The 12950-nt window shown below is 35.9% G+C and overlaps 1 protein-coding gene across 1 annotated transcript in view; it reads left to right on the top strand.

Annotated features, from left to right (window-relative positions):
- LOC107966649 (ankyrin repeat domain-containing protein 30B-like) overlaps positions 1-12375 on the top strand; it is a 118703-nt gene extending 106328 nt beyond the window's left edge. The window contains 1 exon segment of the mRNA XM_054675061.1: positions 11463-12375. The gene's annotated coding sequence lies outside the window, so the exon portion shown is untranslated.
- The last annotated feature ends 575 nt before the right edge of the window (positions 12376-12950 follow it).

The raw sequence follows: 12950 nt of genomic DNA, 5'->3' as shown, positions 1-12950 counted from the left end.
TGGAGATAGGAGTTAGGGTCAGAGTTAAGGGTTAGTAGTCAATGTTTAGAGTTAGGGGTTAAGAGAGGTTAGTGGTTTGGGATTAGGGGTTAGGGTGAGGGTGAGGGTTGGGGTTAGGGGTTAGGGTTAAGGGTCCGGGGTTAGGGGTTAGGGTCAGGGGATAGGGGTCAGGGTCAAGGGTCAAGGGTCAGGGTCAGTGGTCAGGGTCAGGGGTCCCACTCTGTGGGTTGTCTACTCTGCTGACTGTTTCCTTTGCCATGCAGAAGCTCTTTAGTTTAATTAAGTCGCAGCTATTTATCTTTGTTTTTATCGCATTTGCATTTGGGTTCTTGGTCATGAAATCCTTGCCTATACCAATGTCTAGAAGGGTTTATCCAGTGTTATCTTCTAGAATTTTTATAGTTCAGGAATTAGGTTTAAGTTCTTAATCCATCTTGAGTAGATTTTTGTATAAGGTGAGAGATGAGAATCCAATTTTATTCTCCTACATGTGGCTCGCCAATTATCCCAACATCATGTGTTGAAAAGGGTGTCCTTTCCCCACTTTATGTTTTTGTTTACTTTGTCAAAGATCAGTTGGCTGTAAGTATTTGGGTTAATTTCTGGGTTCTCTCTTCTGTTCCATTGGTCCTTGTGCCTATTTTTAAACCAGTACCATGCTGTTTTGGTAACTATGGCCTTATTGTACAGTTTGAAATCAAGTAGTGTGATGCCTCCAGGTTTGTTCTTTTTGCTTAGCCTTGGTTTGGCTACATGGCACTCTTTTGGTTCCATATTAATTTTAGAATTGTTTTTGTAATTCTGTGAAGAATGATGGTGGTATTCAGATGGGGATTGCATTGAATTTGTAGATTGCCTTTAACAGAATGGTAATTTTCACAATATTGGTTCTACCCATCCATGAGCATGGGGATGAGTTTCCATTTGTTTGTGTCATCTATGATTTCTTTTCTTTCTTGTTTTTTTTTTTTTTTTCAGAGGGAGTTTCCATCTTGTCGCTGAGGTGGGAGTGCAATGGTGTGATCTTGGCTCACTACAACTTCTGCCTCCCGGGTTCAAGCGATTCTCCTGCCTCAGCTTCCCGAGTAGTTGGGATTATAGGCATGCACCACCGTGCTTGGCTCCCTCTATGATTTCTTTCAGCAATGTTTTGTAATTTTCACTGTAGAGGTCTTTTGATTCCTTTGCTAGGTATATTCCTAAGTTTTGTTGTTTTTCTTTTTGTTTGTTTTTTGCAGCTATTGTAAAAGGGGTTGAGTTCTTGATGTGATTCTCTGCTTGGTAGCTGTTGATGTATAGAAGAGCTACTGATTTGTGTCCATTCATCTTGTATCTGGAAACTTTGCTGAATTCTTTTATCAGTTCTAGGAGCTTTCTAGAGGAATCCGTAGGGTTCTCAAGGTGAAAGTTCATATCGTCAGCAACCAGTGACAGTTTGACTTCCTCTTTACCGATTTGGATTTCCTCTATTTCCTTCCTTTGTCTGATTGCTCTGGCTAGGACTTCCAGTACTATGTTGAAGAGGAGTGGTGAGAGTAGGCTCCTCGTCTTGCTCCAGTTCTCAAAGGGAATGCTTTCACCTTTTCCCCATTCAGTATTATGGTGGCTGTGGGTTTGTCCTAGATGGCTTTTATTACATTAAGGTATGTCCCTTGTATGCCTATTTTGCTGAGAGCTTTAATCATAAAGCAATGCTAGATTTTGTCAAATGCTTTTTCTGCATCTGTTGATATAATCATGTGAGTTTTTTAAATTCTGTTTATTTGGTGTATCACATTTATTGACTTGCATATGTTAAACCATTCCTGTATCGTTGGTATGAAACACACTTGATCATGGTGGATTATCTTTTTGATATGTTGTTGGATTCAGTTAGTATTTTGTTAAGGATTTTGGCTTCTGTGTTCATCAAGGATATTGGTCTGTAATTTTCTTTTTTGGTTATGTCCTTTCATGGTTTTGGTATTAGGGTGATGCTGGCTTCATAGAATGAATCAGGGAGTGTTTCTTCTTTCTCTGTCTTGTGGAATAGTGTGAAAGGACTGGTATCATTTCTTCTTTGAATGAAAGAAGACATTCTTTGAATGTCTGGTAGAATTCTGCTGTGAATCTGTCTGGTCCTCGGCTTTTTTTTTTTTTTGGAAATTTTAAAATTACCATTTCAATCTTGCTGCTTGATTTATTGGTCTGCTTGGGGTATCTAATTCTTCCTGATTTAAGCTAGGAGGGTTGTATTTTTCCAGCAATTTATCCAACTCTTCTAGGTTTTCTAGTTTATGTGCCAAAAGGTGTTCATAGTAACCTTGAATAACCTTTAATATTTCAGTGGTGTCAGTTGTAATATCCCCTGTTTCATTTCTTAGTGAGGTTATTTGGATTTTCTCTCTTCTTTTCTTGGTTAATCTTGCTAATGGTCTATCAATTTTATTTATCTTTTCAAATAACCAATTTTTTGTTTTATTTATGTTTTGTATTTGTTGTTGTTCTTGTGTCAATTTCATTTAGTTCTGCTCTGATCTTGGTTATTTCCTTTGTTTGCTGGGATTGGGTTTGGCTTGTTCCTGCTTCTCTGGTTCCCTGAGATGTGAACTTAGATTGTCTGTTTGTGCTCTTTCAGACTTTTTGACATCGGTGTTTAGGGCTACAAACTTTCCTCTTAGCACTGCCTTTGCTGTATCCCAGAGGTCTTGATAGGTTGTGTCATCCAGTTCGAAGAAATTTTTTACATTTCCATCGTGATTTCGTTTTTCACTCAATGCTCATTCAGGAGCAGGTTATTTAAATTCCATGTATTTGCATGGTTTTGAAGATTCCTTTTGGAGTTGATTTTCAGTTTTATTCCACTGTGATCTGAGAGAATGTGTGATACAATTTCAATTATCTTCAATTTACTGAGACTCATTTTATGGCCTATCCTATGGTCTTAGAGAAAATTCCATGTGCTGTTGAATACAATGTGTATTCTGTGGTTGTTGGATGAAATGTTTTGTATATATCTGTTAAGTCCATTTGTTCCAAAGTATAGTTTAAATCCAGTGTTTCTTTGTTGACTTTCTGTCTGGATGACCTGTCTAGTGCTGTCAGTAGAGTATTGAAGTCCCCCACTATCATTGTGTTGCTGTCTATCTCATTTCTTATGTCTACTAGTAATTGTTTTATAAATTTGGGAGCTCCAGTGTTAGGTTCATGTATGTTTAGAATTGTCATATTTTTCTGTTGGATGAGATCTTTACCATTATATACTGCCTGTCTTTGTCTCTTTTAGCTACTGTTGCTTTAAAGTTTGTTTTGTCTCATATGAGAATAGCTACTGCTGCTCGCTTTTGGTGTCCATTTGCATGAAATGCCTTTTTCTATTCCATAATCATTCTGATGCAAAAACAGTTGTAACTCTCTTTCTAGTGCCTACATTTCCTGTGAGCCCCAGTTGTGCATAGCAGAAAATACGGAGGCATCTAGGAAAACATAGGGGCAGGAAGGGTTGGGAGGGAATAAGGCTTTTCAAGGTGTTTAAAGAAGAGACAAAGATGAAGAAGCAGGCATAGTTTCTGAAGAGGTTTTTTGGTTTTTGTTGTTGTTTGCATTTACCTAATTAGTTCTCAACTACAGAGGCACATTAGAATCTTCTGGGGAATTTTTAAAATACCACTGCATGGGCCGCCTGTCATATACACTGATGTAATTGGCCTGAGTTGGGGTCTAGGTGTCTCTCTCTCTCTCTGTCTCTCTCTCTCTTTCTCTGTCTCTGTCTCTCTCTCTCTCTGTCTCTGTCTCTCTCTCTCTTCATATATATATCTCCTGTTCTGTATATATCTATATATCTATAGATATATATGGAACAGGGGATACCAGTGTGTACCTACCATTGAAATCAATTGTTTTCAAGTCTTTTTAGGTCTTATTCTCAGATGGTCTTGGGTAAATGGTGGCTGATTGCCTTCAGCATCTAGAACAAAACACTCTATGGCCCAGAGGAATTCCAGCTGTCATCTATGATCTTATTCTCTTGAGGTAGGGCAGCCAAAGGGAGGATTATCTTCATGTTGAGTCTGATGGCAGGGTAATTTGCTTCATGTGGAGGCAAAGGCATATTGTTAGTTTTCCAGCTACATTGGGAGTTCTAAGTAGCCACATCTCAGGCTAATAGGAAGTCCAGATTGGTTCAAACATTTTCTTAATTATCCTGTGTAGGAATGGACCACGCAGTATCCTTCAAGGAAGAATCAAGAATGTTTCCACAGAGGATATACATATTTCATTTCTTTCTCTGCTGAATGGATCCCCACTGAAAGCCATGAATTACTCTTATTAGACCCTGTAGAATCCCAGTTTATGGCAGTGACATTAAAAACATCTAGTTTATGACTTGGATTAGGCAGCCTGTAAAGTGGCTTCCAGTAATCCCTGCTTTCTGGTATGTATGCCTTTGTATAATACCCTCCTCATGAGTGTAGGCAGAGGTAACATCACTTTTGAAACTAGGTTATATATATTAAAACAAACAAACAAACCTGTGGCTTACATTTTGGGTATTTTATCTCACACTCTGATTTCTTGCTCCGTGGGAAACAGACTGTAATATTGTAAGCAGTGCTATGGAGAGGTCCATGTGGTAAGGAAGTGATAGGTCCTGATAACAGCCAGTGAGGATCTAAGGTGGATCCCTTTCTGAGTTGAATATTGAGATAGATGACTACAGCCCTGGTCTACACCTTGATTGCACCTCATGAGGAATTCTGACCAAAAACACTGTGCTGAACCATGTCCAGGCTCCTGAGCCACATAAACTATGAGAAAACAAATATTTGTTTCAAGCCATTAAGTTTTAATTTGTTACACAGCAATAGATAACTACCACATGGAAGGATTCACCAAGAGAAGGGTTTTTCATAAGTGAAATGTTATTTTCATCTCACATTTCAATTATTAGAATATAAATGAAAGAAAATAAATTTGGATAGGCTCTCATAAATTCAATGATAAGAATTTGGAAAATGCAACCACATGATAAACAGGAAGTAAAAGGAAAACATAAGAGGCATCTTCCCAGATGAGAGTAAATATCTGGTTCCCTGAGAAGTGTAGTTTGAGAATGGAGAAATCAGATGTTACTGGAAAGAGGCTAGGACTGTATTATTTCTTGCTTCCTGTCAAGTCTTTTCAACTCAAGAGAAAGTAAATTTTCTTGACAAACCATTCAAAATTAAAGGATAGGTGGGAGTATATGTGTCCCTGAAGGAACAAGTGACCTTCATTGAAAGCAGCAGCTTGGTTGAATAAATACTGTACAGAAGTGGAATAAAGAGTAGCTGACAACAATGCTGAAATAGTTACACATGAAGTTTTAATGAGCTATTTCATATTAAGTTACATATTGAGAATTCAAACCAGAGAGACCAGTTAATAGATATTTTCCCAACTCGGTTTTAAGGTGATCATAGAAATGATACCCACAAGTTAGTCACAGTGGCCTGCATCCATTTCAATATATCAGTGATGTATTCTGATTGGCCAGTAATCACCTATACTGACTGTTAAATATTTTAGTTATCACTCCTATGCATGGTGAATTTGAGTTCTGGTTTTCTTTAGCCTTGTGTTATTTATGTGTAAAGTTGGATTATGGGAGGCAAAGACTCTCTCATGTATCATTCATGCTCAAGTAAATGGCAGTGGGGTAGGGATGTAAATGAAACTGCGTGATAAGCCCTGCAAGTCATTCTGAGGTATCAATTTTGCTTACTGGTGTTTAATTGCAGACATTGTCATATTAACGCAACCACTAATACATTATGGAGTAAGATGCAAAAATCACATGAGTCTTAAGAGAAAAGAAATGTGCTGTCTGTCGTTGGTCCCCTTTGCATTATTCTCTAACTTCATATTTTATACCTCTACTATTAGAGAAATTTCAGTAGAAAATAGTGAGGGGCACTGTTTTAGAGTTTTTGTTGTTATAGGAATGCTTTTACTACAGCTAGGTCCCCCGTACATCTTTATGTTCTTTGGCAATCTAGAGAACCAGAAGAGCAAACTCTATTAGATAGAAACCCTAAGAATTTACCTCCAGCATCCCTTCTCTTCTGTCATTAAATTGAATTTGCAGCCAACTCAAAGGCTGACAATTTATACTATGGTTTTTATATTTTTATATTATAATTTATATTATGGCTTATGTCAAAATGTTTTGTTCACTGCTTTGAAAGTATCTTCTGTTTACTTTTGTTATCATTTCATATTTTAATTTTTTCCTTTCTAATTGTTAGAAACTCATGTATTTAATTTTATCTTTCAAAGAACATTTTTAAAAGCCTTACTCTGCTTATATGTATATTTTGCACAAAGCTTTCCATTAATAAACAAAAGGTGAATAGGAATCAGAATTGAAAACTACATAATTTCTTTTCTCCTTTTGAGTCAAATCATCACAGTATAGATTAGTCATTCTGTATGAAGTGCATTGCCAAGACATAGTCACATTTGTGTACAAATGTAAAGGCTATATCTCAATAGAAATCAAAAACAAAAAAATGCAGAAGACCATTAGCTAATAATACTAATGATCTAGTGTAGAAAGCATGTGCCAACTGATCTAGACTCTTGTGACAGTTGTATATCTACCCAGCTGCATGACCTTAGGTGTATCAAAGTCTCAATCTCCTAGACTACAAATGAGTAAGAGGGATGGAGGCCCCTTACAGTTTTAAGATTCTAGAATTCTAAGTGTGTGTAACTGGAGCAAATTTTATTTTCTAAAATTTGCATAATAAATTTAAAAATAGGAGAAAAACAAATAATTAAAGTACATATTTCTAGAAGTCTTTTTTAGGTGACTTACACTACCAGGAATGGATTTACTACTAAATGTTGGTTTTGCCTAATTCAGCATTGCTATGTAATTTGATGGAAGTATAACTCCATAGACAAAGAGCATTTGGTCCTAACATAGCTTGTATTTTACATGTATATATACTATTTCTATTTAAATTTCTGTGTTGTCATGTTTTACCCTTTTAAAATGAAGATTAGTTTTATTATGTATTTTCTTTTGTCTATAAACATTCAATGAATTCACACTGAAAACTGATTATAAACAGATAGTCTGCTAGGCACTAAGGAAACACATATGAAAGACTAAGTCCTCCTCTGCCCTCAATATGCTCACAAGACTACAGTTACTGAAGCCTGATCTCAAAACCTAGCTAGCAAAGTCCTTGAATCAGGTGATAGTTCAGAATACCATTCATGCTCTCTCCCAGGAGTATATCTGAGGAAGAACAGTTCTTTCTAGTTTTCTACATCCTGGTCATATAAGTCAACCACAGGAAAATTAAATGAATCTATTGTTTTGTTGACGTTGACCTAGCCTTTTCATATAACTCTCATCTATAAATGTATTACCAAATACTATTTATTTATGTAAAGGGACTTGAATGACAAATATTTTGAAATTAAAACCACAATGGTTAGCAAACCTTTTAAATTAGATAAATGTTGACCTCCCATTGGTGAACATATAAAGTGGCACCAAGATCTGCCTATGAAAGACTTTGGAAGTGGAAATTCATCTTTGTAATAATCCTGTTATCAGTAGGCTGACCTCAAGCCTTCATGACATTCAGGGCCCCTTATTCCTAACTGTATCTTCTATGTTGGGCATTGTGCTCTTGCATCTAACAGGAAAACAACTTTCAGTGCTGCCACCTTTTGAACAGGAGAGATTTCTAAAGATTACAAAATTACTAAATTTAAATATACATAGTTTTAAAATATGATACTTTTCTACCCATGCATTCAAATATATTCTAACTTTAAAATCCTGTAAATACTTATATTTGTAATGATTTTACTTATATGATCCAATTAATTGGCAAGAATATGTGGTGAAAGATTTTTTACATATTTGTATTGTTCTGTGTGTGACATCTATTGTAAGCATTGCTTCAGGCTCTCATTTTCATCTGCCTTCCAGGATTTGCTGGCCCAAATGCTGTGTGCTAGACTTAGTGTCAGTCACAAAGGGGAGGGAAACTTGCAGTTGAGCCAGACAGTTTTGTTATTCCTTTAAAATTAAAAGCATATGAAACAGATACAGCTTATTAAGGTTTTTTATAAATAAAATAAACTTAAATAACAAAACAATAAAATTCAAAAACAACTTAAAATAGAGTTTAATGCTGTAACCGTAGGAAAAAAACATGATTATTTGTGGGAAGAACATTATTAAAGGCCATATTCCCAAATATGAATTATACAAAGATAGATTATGTTACTTGAAAAAAACTTAAAGATTTCTCAATTTTACTTTGAGGAATTATAAAATGTTATTTTGTGGCAAGTAAGATGAAGTACAGTATTATCATCAATCACTGTTGCTATCTTATATACAAGATTTTTGGAAACATCCTTTTAGAAATACCTTTTCCACTTGAGCAGCATTAGAAATTTTGTTCTTGTTAATAGGTGTAAGCATGTTCTAATCCTGTACTTTTGTTAAATGGCCAGGTTGCAGAAATCTTTTCACTTGTGCCCTTCCCGCAGGCTCTGTATATTGTTCTGGGTGGAAGCATCCTTGTTGATATAATTAAGTGCCTCATGTGACTCCAGGTTGAGGCCAGGGTCAAACATGAGGAATTCAAAATACATTCATGAGAGTTGAGTTCAAACTTTATTCCAAAGGGAGGTCACAGGGCCTGCTATGGTTGGATTTGGTAGGAACAAGTTAGTGTGGCCCATATCCCCATTGCTGTAGCAGAAATTGTGGCGTCTGTGGCAGGAAAAGAGAAAGACTATATTTTGATCTTTGTGGAGGAGCTCACTGTCCTTGAATCTCATCTGTTATAAAGAACATAAATGGATGGACATTTTCTGCATGCCTGGATCTTTCTACCTGTGTTTGTGGTGGTAGCAGGTGAAGAGATTGTGCTGATTCCTTTAAAGTCATATTCCCAAGATGCAGGTGTGACTTGTCCAGAGAATATCACCTGAGAGGAAATCCTAGAGAAGGATGATGAAGAGAAAAATGGCTTTTTCTCAGGTGACTGTGTCTCAGATTAGAAGCAGTGTTCACTCTGCCTCCTGGAATGCCATTTGCTTAGAACTTACAAACCTGTACTTCTTGACTTTATGCTGTTTCTCCCTATAAGTTTGTTTAAACATTTTTTCTTCTCATGATAGTCAAGCAACTCTGAAAAAATGTTATTTTCTATACACTAGAGCCTTCTCAACATTCTCTTCATCTTGGCTTCTTCTCTGCCATGCAGAATTCTCATCATTAATTTATGACTCGTAATATTAAAAATATTCCCTTTGGCTGGGTGCGGTGGCTCATGCCTATTATCCCAGCACTTTGAGGGGCCGATGTGGGTGGATGACCTGAGGTCAGGAGTTTGAGACCAGCCTGGCCAACATGGTGAAACCCTGTCACTTCTAAAAATACAAAAAAATAGCTGGGCATGGTGGCGGGTGCCTGTAATCCCAGCTACTTGGTAGGCTGAGGCAAGAGAATCACTTGAACCCAGGAGGTGGAGGTTCTGGAGGTTGCAGTGAGCCTACATCATGCCACTGCACTCCAGCCTGGGCAACAGAGAGAGACTCCATCTCCAAAGGAAAAGAAAAAAAAGAAAAATACCCTTTGTTTCTGGTGCTGGTGCACATGGAAAGGCATGGATACCCAAGATTTCTACTGGGGAAGAGGTAGGGTTCTTAGATATTCATGAAAAAGGGGCATATGTAATGTTGAAGTTCTGTCTGTGTGCTCCATCAACTCCATGTGGAACAGGATTAAAATATGCACATTTGAACAGGATGGCATTTATTACCCAGAATAATTCAGAAAGTTTTGAAAAAAATAATTAGAAGATATTCACTTTCTAGAATGCTAAAGAAAGTCTGCGTAAATACTTAAATAGAGATTACACAACATGAGCGATTACTGTAGTTTGCATTTTGCATAAAACTTGTTTATGATTAGATTTGAATTATAATTTGCTTCTTTGGTGGCGGCCAGTATCACAGCAGTGATATTGTGTCCTTCTGTGAGCATCAGCGCATGATGAAAATTTGTTCTGTTATTATTGGTGTTAATTTGATTAGTTTAGTTAAACAGTTCTCTGAGAATTTTTTTCCACTGTAGAGTTATTTTTCTCTTTATTATCGAGTACCTTGGGGACATTTACCAGCTGATGTGCATAAAGCATCCCATGTAATCTGGAAGTTCTCTTTTCTTCTTAGATTGTCTTTGCATATGTCTTTCTTTAAAAAGTGAAGTCTCTCATCTTTGTTTACTGGTCATAAAAACCCAGGCTCTGTCAGTTAATGAATGTTTGACAAAATATTTATCTTGGGCCAGAAAGATTGGTGTCACTTGTGAGCTTGTTAGAAATTCAGAAACTCAGGTTTTACCTCAGGTTTCTTGAAACAAAATCTGCATAAAAAGATCTCCAGTTTATTGTTGTACACATTAAAATTTGAGAGGTACTTTATAACTAAGCCTGACTTTTTAATCTGAGAAATATACAGAACTTCTACTGTATGATTAAATGGAGCACTCAAAAATGTACATGTCTATGTTCCTGTTGTTAATTTTATAATTTATCATTCAAAAAATATCATCAATACACTACACTGGTATTGTGAATCTTATGCTCTCTTTTCTCAGAGTTAGAGAATACAATAGAGAATATTTCTTTGTTGGGAATTATTTTATAGGACAATTTCAGTCATATAAGTCAGAATCAGTTCTCTTCACTCATTTTATCTTGAGTCAATTTAAGAATTCTACCCATGGCCACTTGAAGTGGGTGTGTGTGTGTTTTCAGGGACTGTTGACATTCAGGGATGTAGCCATAGAATTCTGTCTGGAGGAGTGTCAATACCTGGATGCTGCTCAGCAGAATTTGTATATGGATGTGATGTTAGAGAACTACAGAAACCCGGTCTTCTTGGTTGAGGATAACTTCAATATAGAATTCCTAATTTACCCTAAAGTTTTCATTTTCTTCCTTTGTAGGATGTGTTTTGGTAATTTCTGCTTTGCATGAGTGAATTTCAGATCCCTGTTTTCAAGACAATCTTGAGGATTTTTCGGTGTGGAAAATAAATTCTTCAGGTTGTTTCATTTTGACCTGAATTTTCCCCTTTCCTGAGTTTATCTATATTATTCACTCTAGATAAGTGGTAATTTCAGAAATTTAGTGACATAAAATAATGTTGTCCACACCTTAAAATTCAATTGCCACCACCAATTTTTGATTCAGTAATACTGGGGAGTGAAACAGAGGACCCTCATATTTAATGTACTTTCTGAATACGCTAAAGGTTCTGTCAGTAAAAAGTATTTTGGAATTAATTTTCTAGAATCTTCTATTATGTCCTCTTTTCTCTACTTAGCACAGTATTAGATTGGTAAATGGAGAATCCCAGGAAAAGTCATGCTCATGATGCTTTTTAAAATAAAACAGGTATTGTCTTCTCTAAGCCAGACCTGGTCACCTGTCTGGAGCAAAGGAAAAAGCCATGGAGTATGAAGCACCCAGGTAGGTGAAAGCGAATGAAGAAGAGGATGACATAGATGAGGCATCCAAAGGCCGAGAGGAACCCGGACTTTTACATGTGATTTGGGAAGCTGTGATCCAGTGGAAATCCTTTCTGAGTTTTTTCACTTGTTCTCACATAGGGGCATCCTCTGTCCCATGCTCTCTAATGACTCTACATTTTCTTCAATAATTTTTCTTCAGATTTGCAGTGAGAGCCAAAGTTCTCTTTATGGCTTATAAAACAGTGCACAATCTGACTACTTTTATTGCTTTTGGGGATATACAAATAGCTGCATATTTTTTAGAAACCCTGTGTTTAACCATTTTTAAGTTCTCTTTCTGCATTGTGTCTGAAATATGTAAAAGTAGTGATATTGAGATTTGGTTCAGAAATCCCAGAAATACAACACACATATGTTGTATGTTTTCTGCTTTATAATTTCTTATTTTATGGAGGTTTCAAATGTGTTTCTACAGAAATTCATACCCGGTAATTTAATCAGAATATTAAGTATCTCTTTAAGAATATCTAAAGTTATTTGAATTGAAATTTTTATTCTTTTAGTACTAACTGAGGTTGGTAATTTCAATTCTGTCTTAATTTCTCAACTGTAATATAACGTAGATATTTCCTACATTTCTACAATTCACTATGTCAGGGAACTTAGAACATTACTGAGCATATGTTAAGCTCCCACTTCTTTCCTTGTTTTTTAAATTACTATTTTGTAATTTTATCTTGTTCAGGATAAAGTTTACCAGAACTGTAATTTATATGTGTGTATATATATGTAGGTGTGTATTGTGGATTTTTTTACAAATAAAAATTGTATATATATTTATTGTGTACAATGTAATGACTTACTGCATGTGTATATTGTAAAATGATTAGCACAATTATGTTTATGAGCATTTTTATCACCTTTCCTCACATAGGTACCTTTTTTGTAATCAAAACATCTAAGATCTGCTGACACCAAATTTTAAGCATACAAAAATTTAGTGTTAACTGTATCATGAAGCTATACATTACATTTGAAAAACTTACTCATAACAGAAAATTTGTGTCTTCAACATCTTTTCATTTTCTCCCATATCTAGTCCCTGACAACTTCCATTGTAGTCTCTGCTTCTGTGAGTTCAGCTTTCTTAGATTCCCCATATAAGTGAGAATGAGCAGTATTTCTCTTTCTATGTCTGGCTTATTTCCCTTGGCATAATGTCTTCCAGTTCTACCCATGTTGTTGAAATGGCAAGATTTTGTTATTTTTCAGGCTAAATAATATTCTATTATTTATTTATACCAGCTTTTCTTTATTCAGCATCCACAAACATTTAGGCTTTTTATATGTTGGCAATTGTGAATAATGCTGCAACAAATATGGTGGTACAGATATGTCTTCAAGTTACTTA

The sequence above is a fragment of the Pan troglodytes genome, chromosome 22, assembly GCF_028858775.2.
Source record: "Pan troglodytes isolate AG18354 chromosome 22, NHGRI_mPanTro3-v2.0_pri, whole genome shotgun sequence".
Taxonomy (NCBI): domain Eukaryota; kingdom Metazoa; phylum Chordata; class Mammalia; order Primates; family Hominidae; genus Pan; species Pan troglodytes.
Note: the sequence above shows the minus strand (reverse complement) of the source record. Positions and strands in the feature narration are given on the sequence as shown.